General features: G+C 39.7%; 1 long non-coding RNA gene across 2 annotated transcripts in view; it reads left to right on the top strand.

The window, feature by feature from the left end:
• Positions 1-1,168: 1,168 nt before the first annotated feature.
• Positions 1,169-14,358, top strand: part of LOC124156449 — a 42,477-nt gene continuing 29,287 nt past the window's right edge. For both annotated transcript variants that reach the window (XR_006864321.1, XR_006864320.1), the window contains exons 1-3: positions 1,169-1,337; positions 1,434-1,488; positions 1,791-2,033. This is a non-coding gene — a long non-coding RNA (uncharacterized LOC124156449). The remainder of the gene's footprint in view (positions 1,338-1,433; positions 1,489-1,790; positions 2,034-14,358) is intronic.

The raw sequence follows: 14,358 nt of genomic DNA, 5'->3' as shown, positions 1-14,358 counted from the left end.
ATGAAGGCATGGGTAATGAATTATATAGCAAAAACGTGCATATACACAATTAAATGATAATGTGCATTTTTGACCCCTTAAGTGCCCAGATGTATCTTAAGATACGTGTAGGATTAAGTACTATGCAAATGTTAGAGATTTTTTAAAATATTTTTTCCCGCATCAGGTATGATGCGTTATCATAATTTAAGCAAAAAAAGTAAAATTTTTAGAAAAAAATCTTCTGGGCATTAATGGGTTAAGTATGAATGTCGGGAAGTCTCTCCGCGTGACGTATTTCTGGTTCCCCCTCCCGCCCTGCGAGGTGACCTTGAGGCGAGGCTTAGCGCTGATACGACGCAGGCTGCTAGCGGCTAGCCTAGTACCCTGCTGGCTGGTAGCGCTTGGCTTAAATAAGGTTTATTAATAACTTATCAAACGAGGAAAACTTTCCGACCTTAGCCAGTTTTAATAAGTGATTGTTAAGACATGTTTCCCTGAGCTCTGCGCCTCATGCATGCAATGGTAACCTCAGACGACGTATAACTCCTATCTTCTCGTATTGAAACTAGGTCCCTGTGACGTCACGTGGAGTGGCATCGCATGGGCGCCAATCTGGCCCTTTTCAAATGAGGATAAAAATGGACCATTGCCATTCGTCTAACCCGTTATTTCTAAAACAAAATAATTTGTATATTATGAATACACTAATGGTGGGTAACGAATCGCAATCAATGCCTTTCGTTTTCTTTGATGAAGGAAACCACCCTATTATATTGGATATAATGTGGTGGGGTGTCTCGGATCACTTTTCTTTTCCTGACTCATTCTCACGTGAGTATTTTGCGTCCCATTCCAACGGCTTTGCCTCATCCCCTTTTCCACCGGAAGTACCTCTTCCCCCTCTTTTCTTCGTATTCATGAGTGAGTCAGCTCTTTGTACTTGACGGGCCAATGAGAGTAGTTGAATGACGCGAAGCTCGGGAGGGGAGAGGTGGTGGGGGTAGTGGGCGTGTAACAGTGTCCTTCGCATGAGCCAATCAGAGTTGCTCCCGATACGATGCTATATGTAACAACGAGGTGACGCCGTACGTCGTGTGCCAACTTGTTCAAACTTGCTACCCTTGCTACTTTGTCAAGGACGGCTGATGTGTGGTGGTGGACGGCAGAGGCGTGTAGAGAGGTGCAGAGAGGTGCATGGCGGTGCAATTCGTGCGCGTGGGTATGAGTGTGAAGAAAGATCTGAGGTTATGAGGTTAGATCTGAGGTGGGTATGAGTGTGTTATGAAAACGCTTGACCCTGGTTATTAAAAACTTGGTTCATCTGGTTTTGTCGTTTGCTGTTTATTGGACGCCAGGTAAGAAAAAGTTTTATCCATGGATACTCCTGAATGAACGACGTATTCGGCTTGAATTCTGGTGATGTCCTTAAGAAATTCTCTTTCAACCTACAGATATAATGGCTAGGCCTCTGTCCGTTGCAGTGGGGGAAACAGAAATACGTTTTTGGTAAGGGATGTATTTCTAGGTTTAAACGCATAGTTGCTACCGTCTTAGATACGTTCATTGCTCAAAATTTTATTAATTATAGATGATTTTGATGTACTGGGATTTTGAATGTAAACATCTAGTTAAATCAATTTCGTGTTTCGATTTAAGCGAGAAATTTATTGCAATATAAATGCTATTTCCTTAAAATATCACTGTCGCCTTGGTGAACAAACATTTTCAAATGTTAGTGAAAAAATTGTGAATTTAATTAATATCCGGGACAATAGTTTTTTAATTAATTGATAACTATATTTTATTAGTTATTTGCTGTCGTCGCTGGTGGACGGTCGGTGAAGAGGAACCGAAGGTGTTGTCATTGCTGGCAGTCTGCATCGACATTATAGGCTGCGATCCACCTCTTTAAGGTTCTTGACGGGCTGATCATTCATCTGCATGCAGGATTGTGTGTGTGACTGCCTTCTCCCACAGTCTGGCGTGACGTGAGCATAGACTATGAAGGACCTAGGAGGATGACGTACCGATATGGAGGAGTGGATATTGTGGTAAGTTTTTTATTGCATTTTCAATGCAAATTGGCCGTTTAGAAGTTCGTGTGTATACATCCATATAATAACCTTTAAGCCATACATAGCGTGGTTAACGGGTGTGATCAATCACCAGCATGCAAGACTATCCCCCACATGCACATAAAAATAGTTCATCCCATACAAAAAAATCTGTGCTGTGACTGTACTAAAGCTGCACTGTAACTGTGCCAAAGGGACTGTACTGTGACTCTACTTACACTTAACCTTTTCCCTACCGTACACGTATATATACGTGTGGAGGTTTCCTGACCCGGGAGACCACGGGCGTATATGTACGTGTGAGATTTTCCCGGTCAAGAAAACGAAACCCGTATATATACGTTTTCTAGCTCTCCCCCTTTCAGGACGGTCGTGGGTTTAGGTCGCCTTTGTCTCGGGACCCAACGGGTTTAGGATTAACCCTCGGAATCCGTGAGCAGGTATCCGGACCCTTCGTCTTTTATAACCCCTCTCAGCGGGACAGCGGTCACACAATTGTTTATAGAGTCAATTTTCGAAATAAATATTTGTTCATTTCTCAAGAAATATAAACTTAAGAATTGAATTGTTTGTCTTTTGAGCAGCGTTTACAATTTTTAAACGAAATTCTACGATAAATATTAACTTATATCTCGATTTCAGTGTAATTATCATATTACGACTGATAATTCTTACCCGAAATTTTTTATACATTTTTTCGCGTAATTTGTTGAATTTTATTCAAATGATCTTGTGAAATACCTCCTGCATCTTTGGCTCGCCAAACTGTGCCTTTATCACTTATCTTCCTTTTCTTGGGAGCATTTTCCTCCGCATCGGACGAGGAATCATCAGACGTAGCCGCGGAGAAGTGCAGCTCTCGCGATATCCTGGATGTCGAGGGCAGCGATATAGATGTCAATTCACCGGCAACCTCCGTTCCCAGATCATCGTCCTTGAAATCGATGCACAGGACTCCATCCTCACTACCACTGCGGGTCAAAATCTCCAATATCTGTTCATCCGTTTTCAATCTCTTCGCCATGATTCCAGCCGCAGCAAACAGAGATTAAAAAACACTGGCGGTACACTGCCAATTTCTCACGACGAATACAGTAAAGTTATCACTCTCAGAATGAGAACCACAAACGTCTGAACCCAAGAACGACTGAGACAGAAGTGAAGGGAAACTTTATAATCAAAAAGAATTGTGGGTATGTGAACGAGAATGAACTTTACCCATTCTGAGAAACACGTTTCTATACTGATGGGTGGAATTCCAGGGAAGGTCTTCATGAGTTATTTCAGCCCGTGGTGGAGCGTATTTTCCAAACAAAATGAGGGATTAAAAAAATTCCGAGAAAAAACATAATTATACTGATGGATGCAATTCCAGAGAAGCTCCACAGGTGTTCTCTGAATGCCCGAGTGGAGCGTACTTTCCAAGGGATACCAAGGTTGCCCTGTGACAGACAAAGAGCTTTTCTTGCAAGGATTTTTTTTACCTCGAGTAATGCATTTCGGAGAAATAGCTAATGAGATTTTTGGAAGGGTTTGAATTCGATAAGAAAAATTTTAGGAGCATATATTTGGCATTGAAAGGATTGATGCATTAAATCCGTTAATTGACCGTAGAACTTCGTTTAAAATTTGACAATGCTCAGAAAAAAATGAGGAATTCAATTCAAAGTCTGCAATTTACGTGCAAGCAACAATTATCCATTTGAAAAATCCATACAAGCAATCCATAAGTTGACCGCGAACCAATGCCGCAGGTATGGTCGTAAACCCGGAAAGGAGGGAGCACATCGACCCTCGCTGCCTGAGATAATGCGGAGTCCCCGCTGCGAGGGGGCGAAAAAGGTTGGAGCTCGGAGGGTGTGATAATCCGCTAGACCCTTCTTAACGAATGCCCTCAAAAATGCTCCGTACCACGAGAAAGAAGAGTTTCTTGGGGCTCGGTACAGCAGTCATGCTAAGACGAAAACTCAGCGGTCTCGAAAGGGTTAACATTGAAACATCACAGTACAGTTATAGCACAGTCACAGTGGAGTTGTCATAGCACAGTCACAGTGGAGTTGTCATAGCACAGTCGCAGTGGAGTTGTCTTAGCACAGCCACAGTGCAGCTGCCATAGCACAGTTTTTACTGTAATACTCTTTCCATGAATCAATAATTGACAGTCTTGATGTGGCTAATGCATTCCCTGTATATCTTATTGAAAACAAGAAGCAGAATTAAATCAAGATAGGCCAATTAGTAAAGATATATAGTTCCCTTTTTAGGTGTTTGCGAAGATTGGTTGCTTGATCCAATCAGAAAACCGTAGAGATGTAACAGTGGCCAAAACGACTACACTCATTCGAATGTTGACTAGTCTAAGGAAAGATAGGTCATATTCCTAACAGACACTCACTGAATTTGTTACGTTCCATTTCCTTAATATGAACAAAGTTGATGATACTAAAAACATTGCTATCGAAGCACTTAGGTTCTATGAGAAAAATTGACTAATCCTATTCTGCACATCAACGGGCACTCAACATAAAAACCACCAAAATTTACTTCAGTGCTATTTGTCTAGTTGCCACACATATGCCCACCTCGATAGTTTTTGTTGATGAAGTTTAAGTACTAGTGCCGTGGAGCACAATAAATGACAATAAGATATGAAAATAAAAGAAATTTATTAAAAACAAATATACTCATGATTATAAACATAAAATTGAAATTCTTGTTAAGGCATGGCCGCTCAATTCATTTGCCTCTTTGGCTTCCCTCCTGAAATTAAAAGGAAAACACATTACGTACTGATATCTAATAAAGTGTTACGTCAAAATTTGACTGTTTAAATTTGTCTGAATTTAATTTTAGTGAAGTTGAGTACTTACCCCCAGCAGCCACGACGCAAACTGCACACCATCGTGATAACATAATGTCATAATATGCTATTCACCCAATTTGAGGTCAGTTTTAATAGAATACCGAAGATCTTTAGTTGTTGCTGTGCTCTTAACAGAGTAAAAATAAAGATATGCCTTTTTTCAACTCTCTCGTGCTTCGCAAGGAGTAGATTGCGAGTCGTCGGAATTAATCGTGGAAAGTTGATTCATCGCGAACCACACGGATTTCAGCAAAATGGACGATATCACTTCACCCGCTAGAAAAATTCCCGGCTAAGTAGCTAACTTTGATGTAATTGAAGTTCAATTCACGTTCTTAGCGTCGATCTTACATCGACGCATCCATCGTATAGCGTAGAATTCAGAGGATGAGAGCACGTAAACAAGTAATGTTACAACCGGTACAACACCAATGCTATCCAACAAAGATGGCTGAGTATCGGCGGGAGTTGTTCTTTTGACCTTACTTTACCAAAATAATATGTAAGCTGGAGCTATGCATTGCTGCGGTAATGTCAACATAATTTTTTTATATAATTTACGCATTCATTTTCTCATGGAAATGATAGTTGATCGTTATATGAAATAATATAGGAAATACTTTCTCCTGTCAATGACTAGTGAAAGTCCAGCCCTGTCACAGTGCAGTTTGAGCCATAGTACAGTTCCAGTCATGTTACCCAGCCCAGTCACAGTCCACTTTTAGCCACAGTACAGTTCTAGTCATGTTTTCTACCCCTACCACAGTCCAATTTGAGCTATAGTACAGTTCCAGTCCAGTTACCCAGCCCAGTCACAGTCCAGTTTGAGCCATAGAACAGCTCCAGTCATGTTACCCAGCCCAGTCACAGTGCAGTCTGAGCTCAAGCACAGTTCCAGCACAGTGATTCAGCACTGTTACAGTACAGTTCTTCTCAAATTCTAGCTGCCATAGTACAGTCTAGTACAGAAAAGTGTACTGTGACTGTGCTAAACACAGAGTTTAGTCCAGTTACAGTGCAAATTTAGTGCAGTCACAGCACAGATTTTTTTGCATGGGATGTTATAACATAATATGCAACCAAATTCATGCAAAGGCGAAACTTGAGGGAGGAGGATAGGTACATTCACTTTTTTGGTTTCCCTATGGTAGTTGATTTTGTAATGCTGTTCGCGTTAGCAAAGCGACATTTTAGCATCCTTTCTCCGCGTATGTATGTACGAGGTCTGTTCAAAAAGTACCTGGAATTTTTGTTTTTTCAAAAATATATTTATTTATTCGTCTACATCAATGTGGTCCCCTTCAAAGTAGTCCCCACCATATATATTACACTTATGCCAGCAATTTTTCCAATCTTCGAAGCACTTTTGATATTCACTTTTTGGTATGTCCTTGAGCACTCTCAGCGATTCGGCCTTTATTTCTTCAATCGAGGAAAAACGCTGGCCTTTCATGGGTCTCTTCAACTTTGGGAACAGGAAAAAGTCACTGAGCCATATCAGGTTAATATGGAGGTTGGGGCATGACTACGGTATTGTTTTTGGCCAAAAAATTACGAACAAGCAACGACGAGTGAGCAGGAGTGTTATCGTGGTGCAAAAGCCATGAATTCTTTTTCCATAAATCGGGGCGTTTTTTTCGGATTGCTTCACGCAAACATCGCATAACTTCAAGGTAATACTCCTTATTAACCGTATGACCTTGTGGTAAGAACTCTTGATGCACTGTGCCATTATAATCGAAGAAAACAGTAAGCAAAACCTTGACATTTGATCGAACTTGACGTGCTTTTTTCGCTCTTGGTGACGTTGAATGCTTCCAGATGGACGATTGTGCTTTGGTTTAGACATCATAACCGTACACCCATGTTTCATCACCAGTTATGATCCTTTCAAGCAAACTTGGATCGTCGTTGACGTCATTTAACAGCTCCTGAGCGATTTTCATGTGTTTGTTTTTTTTTTTGGTCAAAATTCAGCAGTTTTGGAATGAATTTTGCTGCCACTCGTTTCATGCCCAAAACTTTTGAAAAAATGTTATGACATGAGCCAATTGATATGCCAACTTCATCAGCAACTTCTCTAATTGTTATTCGGCGATCATTTATAACCATTTTTTCCACTTTTTCCACATTTTCATCGATAATTGACGTGCTGGGTCGACCGGAGCGTTCGTCATCTTCAACGTCTTCGCGGCCATCTTGGAAACGCTTATACCACTCGTAAACACTTGTTTTTTTCACGGCAGACTCACCATAGGCTTTTTGTAACATTTCACACACTTCTTTACACTTTATTTCATTTTTCACGCAAAATTTAATACAAATTCTTTGGCTCTTCAATTCTTCCATTGTTTAAACAAGCAAAAATCGCCGAGCTCATAAAAACACGTCGAACCTTAGCGACCACAACAGACAAAGTAAACAGTGAATATGGCTGAAAATTTTATCATACCTTAGGGGCATATATACCAACACAATGAAAAAAAAAATTGACAATCGGACTCTCCAGACCTGCGAAATTTAAAAATTCCGTGTACTTTTTGAACAGACCTCTTAGATGTATGAAGAATCCACTATGTATTTTAATGTGATGGGGTAGTTGTTGTCAACCGCTTCCAGTAACTCGGTTACATCTACATAGTACCCTGCGATCCACCTCTAGGGTGTTAGGTAGTGGGTTTTCAATAACCGGCATGCAATAGGATTACCACAAGCGGACAACACGGTAGAAAATGTTTCGTATACCTACAAATTATACTACCACATCCATGTAAGGAAAGGAGAAACTAGTCAAAATAGGGTCATTCCATGCCAAATCATCACAGCTCCCAACCTGACCGTCTCAGATTTGCTTGAAATTTGGTAGGAAGTTGAAGCACATGAAACTGTGCCCATACACAAAATTTTAACCCTCAGCCATACACGGTATTCATACATCAGGGTTGCAAGCATGACAAAAAATGCAAAATTTTCTCTCGCATGCTCTACAAAAATAAATCATAACTTAGCTAATAATTGTGGTAGAAACTTCCTGTTGGTCTCATTTTAAAGCTAAAGGAACATGGTTTCTGTAATAAATGTTGGATTTTAAGATACCGATTTTTTTATTCCGAGGTCACACCATGTGACCTTTGACCTTGAGTATCTAAAAAAATATATCTTAAATTTTATCCGGAAAAAAATATGTTAAACAGTTAAATGCATTCTATCTTTGGTATAAATTTCATTTTGGGATGGCTTAGGGAACAGGAGTAAAAAAAATCGTGAAAATATCATTCTTCACATTCAGTGGAAAAACTTAGCATTTATGTATAGAAATTACCTGAATAGAATTGAATTATGTATAGAATAAAATTTAATGCTCTATACAACACCCAGGAAGAAATATAATCAAAAACTAGTTAGTTCCTCCTCCTCTGAAGTGCTTCTTCTGAACTCAAGTGTTGAAAGCTGTTAATTTGTAAGTTCACCCAGTTGCAGTGCATGGATGGACCTTAGCGACAACTTGTACACTTGGAATATTAAGAATGCCTAGCTGGTGAGGATACACATATGATGGTGATGGTCCTTTGGGATGTAAGAAACTGACCAAAACTTCCTGTGATGCTACATTCATACTCATGACAAAACCTAACCACTACGCATCACTATAGACACAAGTCACAAAACCTTTAATTTCTTCTAGAGACAATGTTTCTTGTGGAATATTTGTTTCATGCACATCACTGGTGGTGTCTGTTGAAAACTTCTTTATTATAAATTCATTCCTTGTTCCTGGAATGAAAGTATGAAATGTTTGAGTTCCAGGTATTGGTCTTTTTTTCAAGTCGAGTGTGTAGCATCCTCCCATTTTCCATTATTTCTTTTTGACACACATAAACGAAGTTCTTATTCTTAATATTGTCTGTTGCCCAGACAAACAATTGTCTTGGAGTCTTAATTTGATCATTATAGATACGTTGTAAGCTTGCACTAGTGGCTAGCCTCTTCAGAGTTCCACCCAATCCATCACATGAATTCTAGCCATGAGATGTGGCAAAGAAGTGCCACTCGGCTGGAATCCCAAATTCAACTTTGTGTTGTACCAGGTTTGAAAATTTTTTCCTGTTTTTGTATTGGCCTGCACACACCCCAATCTTAGGGCGTAGAGAGGCAAATTTTGTACTGTTCTGTCTGTTTGAAATGAATGTACACTTCTGCAAGGTTGTTTAAAATTAGCCTCTTTTGTGTTTGTTCTTTCACACCACCCATTTTAACACACACAAAGTCTTCTTTGCCAGGCATAATTCTGCTGACATCATCATTGGCGTAAATGCTCTTCACAGTCTCGGCAACATCTGGATCCATGCTCCTTCCTGGTTTAGGATTTGGTGTTGACAAAATCCCACGTTCTTCTACTAATTGCTTTGCTTTTCATATCATGTGGTTACTAGCTAGTGGAAATTCTTGCTTGATTCTTTTGATACTCCAGAGTTTAGGAAGACGGGTCAAAATTGTTACTTTCTCACTATTCATAGTAGTTTCTTCAAAATTTTCTTTTAGTTGTTGCAAATGTCATCACAACTATGATTGTTAGGCACGGATTCTTCAGCTGGAATCGGAAATATCTTCTCTTTTATGACTTTTGCAATTTTAATAGCTTTCTTTCTGCAGTATGGCTCTTCCTTCATTCTCTTCCTCTTGTTAGGTGATGCACCAATACTAACTCAGACGTTAATTCAGATTTAATGTTTATATAGCAGATTCAGTCCTGAATGTGCTCAATTCCATATCACTTTCTTCATCAACTGATATGCTTGGTTCTTCATGAGGAGCATAATCAAATACAGCAGACTCTTGATTATCCGGGCTAATGATGGGGAGAGGGTGCACGGATAATCAAAAAACACGGATAATCCAAACTCCATTTTATTTCTTAAATTTTCCGTAATATGCACAAAATTATCATACGTATATTCATTTTCGCAAATAGTCCGTTAATTTAGTTTGTTTTAAGGACTCGTTGACAGCTTTCTTCACCTGAACACGGATTTTTTTTTGCTGCAATAACGTCATTATAATCGTAATTACAGTGTTCCATGTAGCGCAGCAAATTTTCTACGCAGGTGAGCGCTTGGCTGTGAGTCATGCGGTCGCTACTCCCCTCCTCTCCGCTCTCGTCACTTTCACTCCCCTCACTCCCCTCCTCACTCGCCACTCCGGTAGAGTTAATAATGTCCTCATCCGTCATATGACGGAATCCCGGTTCACTTTCGTCTCTCTCCAACCACTCGTTTAAGTTTTCTACATCAACATTTTCGAACCCTTTCATTATTTTTACTAGTTCCCCCAAGTTGGGATCACTCACATCTGATTCTGAAAATCCCTCGAAATCACCTTCGAGGTCTAGCAAAAGTTTCATCCACGAACGAACTAGTGTGATAGGTTTCACCGAAAGCCAGGCCTGAGATACACCGTGAATTGCATCTAATATTGTCATTTTCTTCCAGAAGTTCATCAAATTTTCATCTTCAATGGATAGGGTTCGCAGAAGACCAACGCGGTAATTTCTTTTCATTGATGCAATGACGCCTTGATCCATTGGCTGTATAATTGATGTGACGTTTGGGGGTAGAAACTTAGTAATTATTAATCCGTCGTCTGACGTTAAAATTTTCTCATTCGGATGGGAAGGGGCATTGTCTAAGAGTAGCACTGCTTTCGGAGGCAATCCCTTGTCTTTTAAAAACAAACGAACTTGGGGAACAAATTTTGAGTGGAACCAATGCTCAAATATCTCTCGGTCCATCCACGCTCCCTTTTGATTGTAGTAATCAACGGGAAGCTGACTTCCTTCAGTGCCCTTAAAGGATCGAGGCCTTTTCGATTTTCCAATGACTAACAATCTAAGTTTATGGCTCCCGGAAGCATTCCCACAGCACATCACTGTCAATCGTTCTTTGGAGGATTTGTGGCCGGGTGCATGCTTCTCTTGCACGAACGCTAGCGTTTTAGACGGCAGACATTTCCAGTATAGCCCCGTCTCGTCAGCATTGTAAATTTGGCTGGAGTCATACCGTTCTTCAGTCACAAACTGCTGAAATTCTTCCCGAAACGCTACTGCAGCCTCATTGTTAGTACTCAGTCGTTCTCCTTGAATACTTATTTCACGTGTGCCGTGTCTATTTTTAAATCTTGTTAGCCACCCAGATGATGCGTTGAACTCGCCTTCGAAGCCCAGTTGCTAGTAGAAAAACTTTGCTTTATCTGTGACAACTGGACCAGAAAGAGGTGTGCCTTCTGCTCTCCTCTGGGTAAACCATTGAAGCATTGCGGCGTCCAACTCCTCGTATGATGCACTTTTCATTGTCTTGCGATTTGATGGTCCTGCGCCACTGTCACAGTTCCTAGCGTATTCCATTAGCTTGGCCTTATTTTTTTTAATATCACGCACTGTTTGACATCCAATGCCATAATCTCTGGAAATCTTTATCACAGATTCCCCCTTCTCTAGTTTATTAATCACTTCCAGTTTCTGTTTTACAGTCAACACAATTTTCTTGCGTTTATCAGCCATGCTACTTCCTCCAGGTGGATGAATTGTTCACCGGACAACCTAATTAACGATGGCACATGCAACAGAGAACCACGAAGCATAAGCCGCGACTGCGGGAGACCCACAACACTCAAGCCTCAATCGATATGTTGCTGCCGGCAGTTACTCACACGTGTCAGCAAAAAGTAATCACTAAGTTACGAAGTTTAGGACGACTTCATCCCTCCATTCTTCATCAGGCCTCAACCTACCCCTTTTACCCCTTCCACTTTTCTAAGACCATCCAACAGGCCCAAGTCACCCCAGATTATGTTTCGCGCAGGGATCATATGTTACGAAGGTGATACATTATTCCTTGACCCCAATATATGAACCAAGCTGCCAGCATGAGTCACCCACTGTGTTCTTCGCTGACAGTAAGCAACTTTCCATAATTACGGTTTTGCCTCCATATGACTTCGATAATAGTAGCGTGCACCAAGTATAAGAAAGAATGAGTCCAAACACGACGCATTTCTGACTTTTTAAAAATTTGTTAAGCATGGCACCATAACTTTCATTTATCGATTTATCCAAGAATCACCAGTTCCTGTATTTGGCTGCACGAAAAAATCGCTAAGATGTTTTCGCTACAAATGCATCTTTATTTTTTGCTTTCTTGATTTCTTATGAGCGTCATAATTATTTTCACTTCCTGCACGAGTCATTTATTCAAGGAACACCTTCCTCTCTTTAACTCGAAGGGAGGAGTCAAGAGACGAACGTTTGTATAACCTCGTAGCAGTTGTAAGAAAACGCGCTCCTTCCCGTCCAACCCCCCTCCTCCTCCAAGCCCCCTCCTCCGCCCCCCTCTCCTCGTGCTTCCGCTGCCCAGCCTAGCCCCTTCCCTGCGGCCGGTCGTATTCTACCCCCATGTCGTCGCTTGTGACGCGTTCCTACTGTGCGTGTTCTTGTTATTCTAATTGTTCATTATATTAGTAAATCCATCCATTTCTGATGATTTCAAAACTTGCATTTGACTTTTAACGTAAGCTAGAATTCTTTCGTTCAATTTATTTTCGCAAAAACTGTAGCGAGAAGAAATTAGAGTAAGGCTAAATAGTCGTCCCGGAACTGGACATTTTTCTCTTTAGACGAATTTATTTTCACTACTCCTCACCACGGATGACACAATGAGCACCCATTTAAAGTGAAACGGCTTTAAGTTTATCCTACTAAATACGGAACTCCGGCGATTTTTTTTTTTTTTTTTTTTTAAAGATCGCGAAAAATTTCAACGAAGAGTGAAAAATCATGCACGGATAATCCGCAGCACGGATAATCCGCACCCGGATAATCGGGAGTCTGCTGTATGTTAAATTCTTGCTACAGTTGTCACAAAGCATTTCTTCACAATTCACCTGCGATAGTTTTCCCACCATCCATGGTAGCACTTTCCTCAATTGTTTTCTACTGCATTATGCCCTTTAATGTCAAAAGAGTTGCAGCACTGTGAGTCTATAGACTTCTTATCCATTACCACACACTTATTTAAGTTGTCAATTATTATACACACTATTTGTTAGTAGTCCCTTGAAAAACACGTGAACTCCACAGAAGCTCGAGGAAGACTTGAGCTTGCTTACCAGACTAGTAGTGCACTTACAGAAAGAGAGAGAGCTAGAGAATTTTGAACTTGTGTGATGGATGATTTATACAGGAAGAGCATAAACTGTCAAATGAAAATTTAGCGTACAATTTGTACACAATGTACAAAGTATTTCCAGGTTATGGTGTGGATGCACAAATGGTATAAAAAATGTGTATGTTGTATAAAAATTTGGCTTATCACAATTTGTATGCAATGTATGCTTTGTATACAATATGCACTACCGTACATTGTATACATTTTATGGACACACAATATATGCATATACAATGAGTTCATTTTTATGCAAATGTACGTAAAATGACATTGTACACATCCAAAATGGAAATTGAGTATATTGTATACAATGTACTCATGTATGCTTTAATATACAAAAGCATATAAATGTATGTAAAATGTGTACATTGTACACAGCCTGTTTAGAACTTGTGTGTGTTTCATAGGGGATATTATTTTCACTCATAATTCAATAATTTTTTTACTCCTGTTCCCAAAGCCATCCCAAAATGAAATTTATACCAAAGATAGAATGCATTTAACTGTTAAGCATATTTTTTTCCGAATAAAATTTAAGATATATTTTTTTAGATACTCAAGGTCAAAGGTCACATGGTGTGACCTCGGAATAAAAAAATCGGTATCTTAAAATCCAACATTTATTACAGAAACCATGTTCCTTTAGCTTTAAAATGAGACCAACAGGAAGTTTCTACCACAATTATTAGCTAATTTATGATTTATTTTTGTAGAGCATGGGAGGGAAAATTTTGCATTTTTTGTTATGTTTGCAACCCTGCTGTATGAATACCGTGTATGGCTGAGGGTTAAAATTTTGTGTGTGAGCAGTTTCATGTGCTTCAACTTCCTACCAAATTTCAAGCAAATCTGAGGCAGTCGGGTTGAAAAGTCCACTTTTCTGTGATGATTTGTTATGGAATGACCCAATACTCAATACCGTTATTTTCCAATGAAGATAGAACACACAAAACATGCTGTTAGAAATAATAAGAATACGTATTCCAAAACCTACATTATGGAATGAATAAGTTAATATGCTACGCTATAAGTCATCTATTACGAGTTCTAACAATACCGTTATAGTCTCCTATTGGTCGTAGAAAAAAAGACATACTGAATCAGTCTTTTCTGTAGTCTTATCTCTCTCATGTTAATGGTACTATCTGATCTACTGTAGTATGTTAGTACAATATGGTTAACTTCTTAGGAAAATACACTTGTTCCGACTGTCGGTAAT

This window comes from Ischnura elegans, chromosome 3, assembly GCF_921293095.1.
Source record: "Ischnura elegans chromosome 3, ioIscEleg1.1, whole genome shotgun sequence".
Taxonomy (NCBI): domain Eukaryota; kingdom Metazoa; phylum Arthropoda; class Insecta; order Odonata; family Coenagrionidae; genus Ischnura; species Ischnura elegans.
The sequence above is the reverse complement of the archived record's forward strand: the minus strand, read 5'-3'. Positions and strand labels throughout refer to the sequence as shown.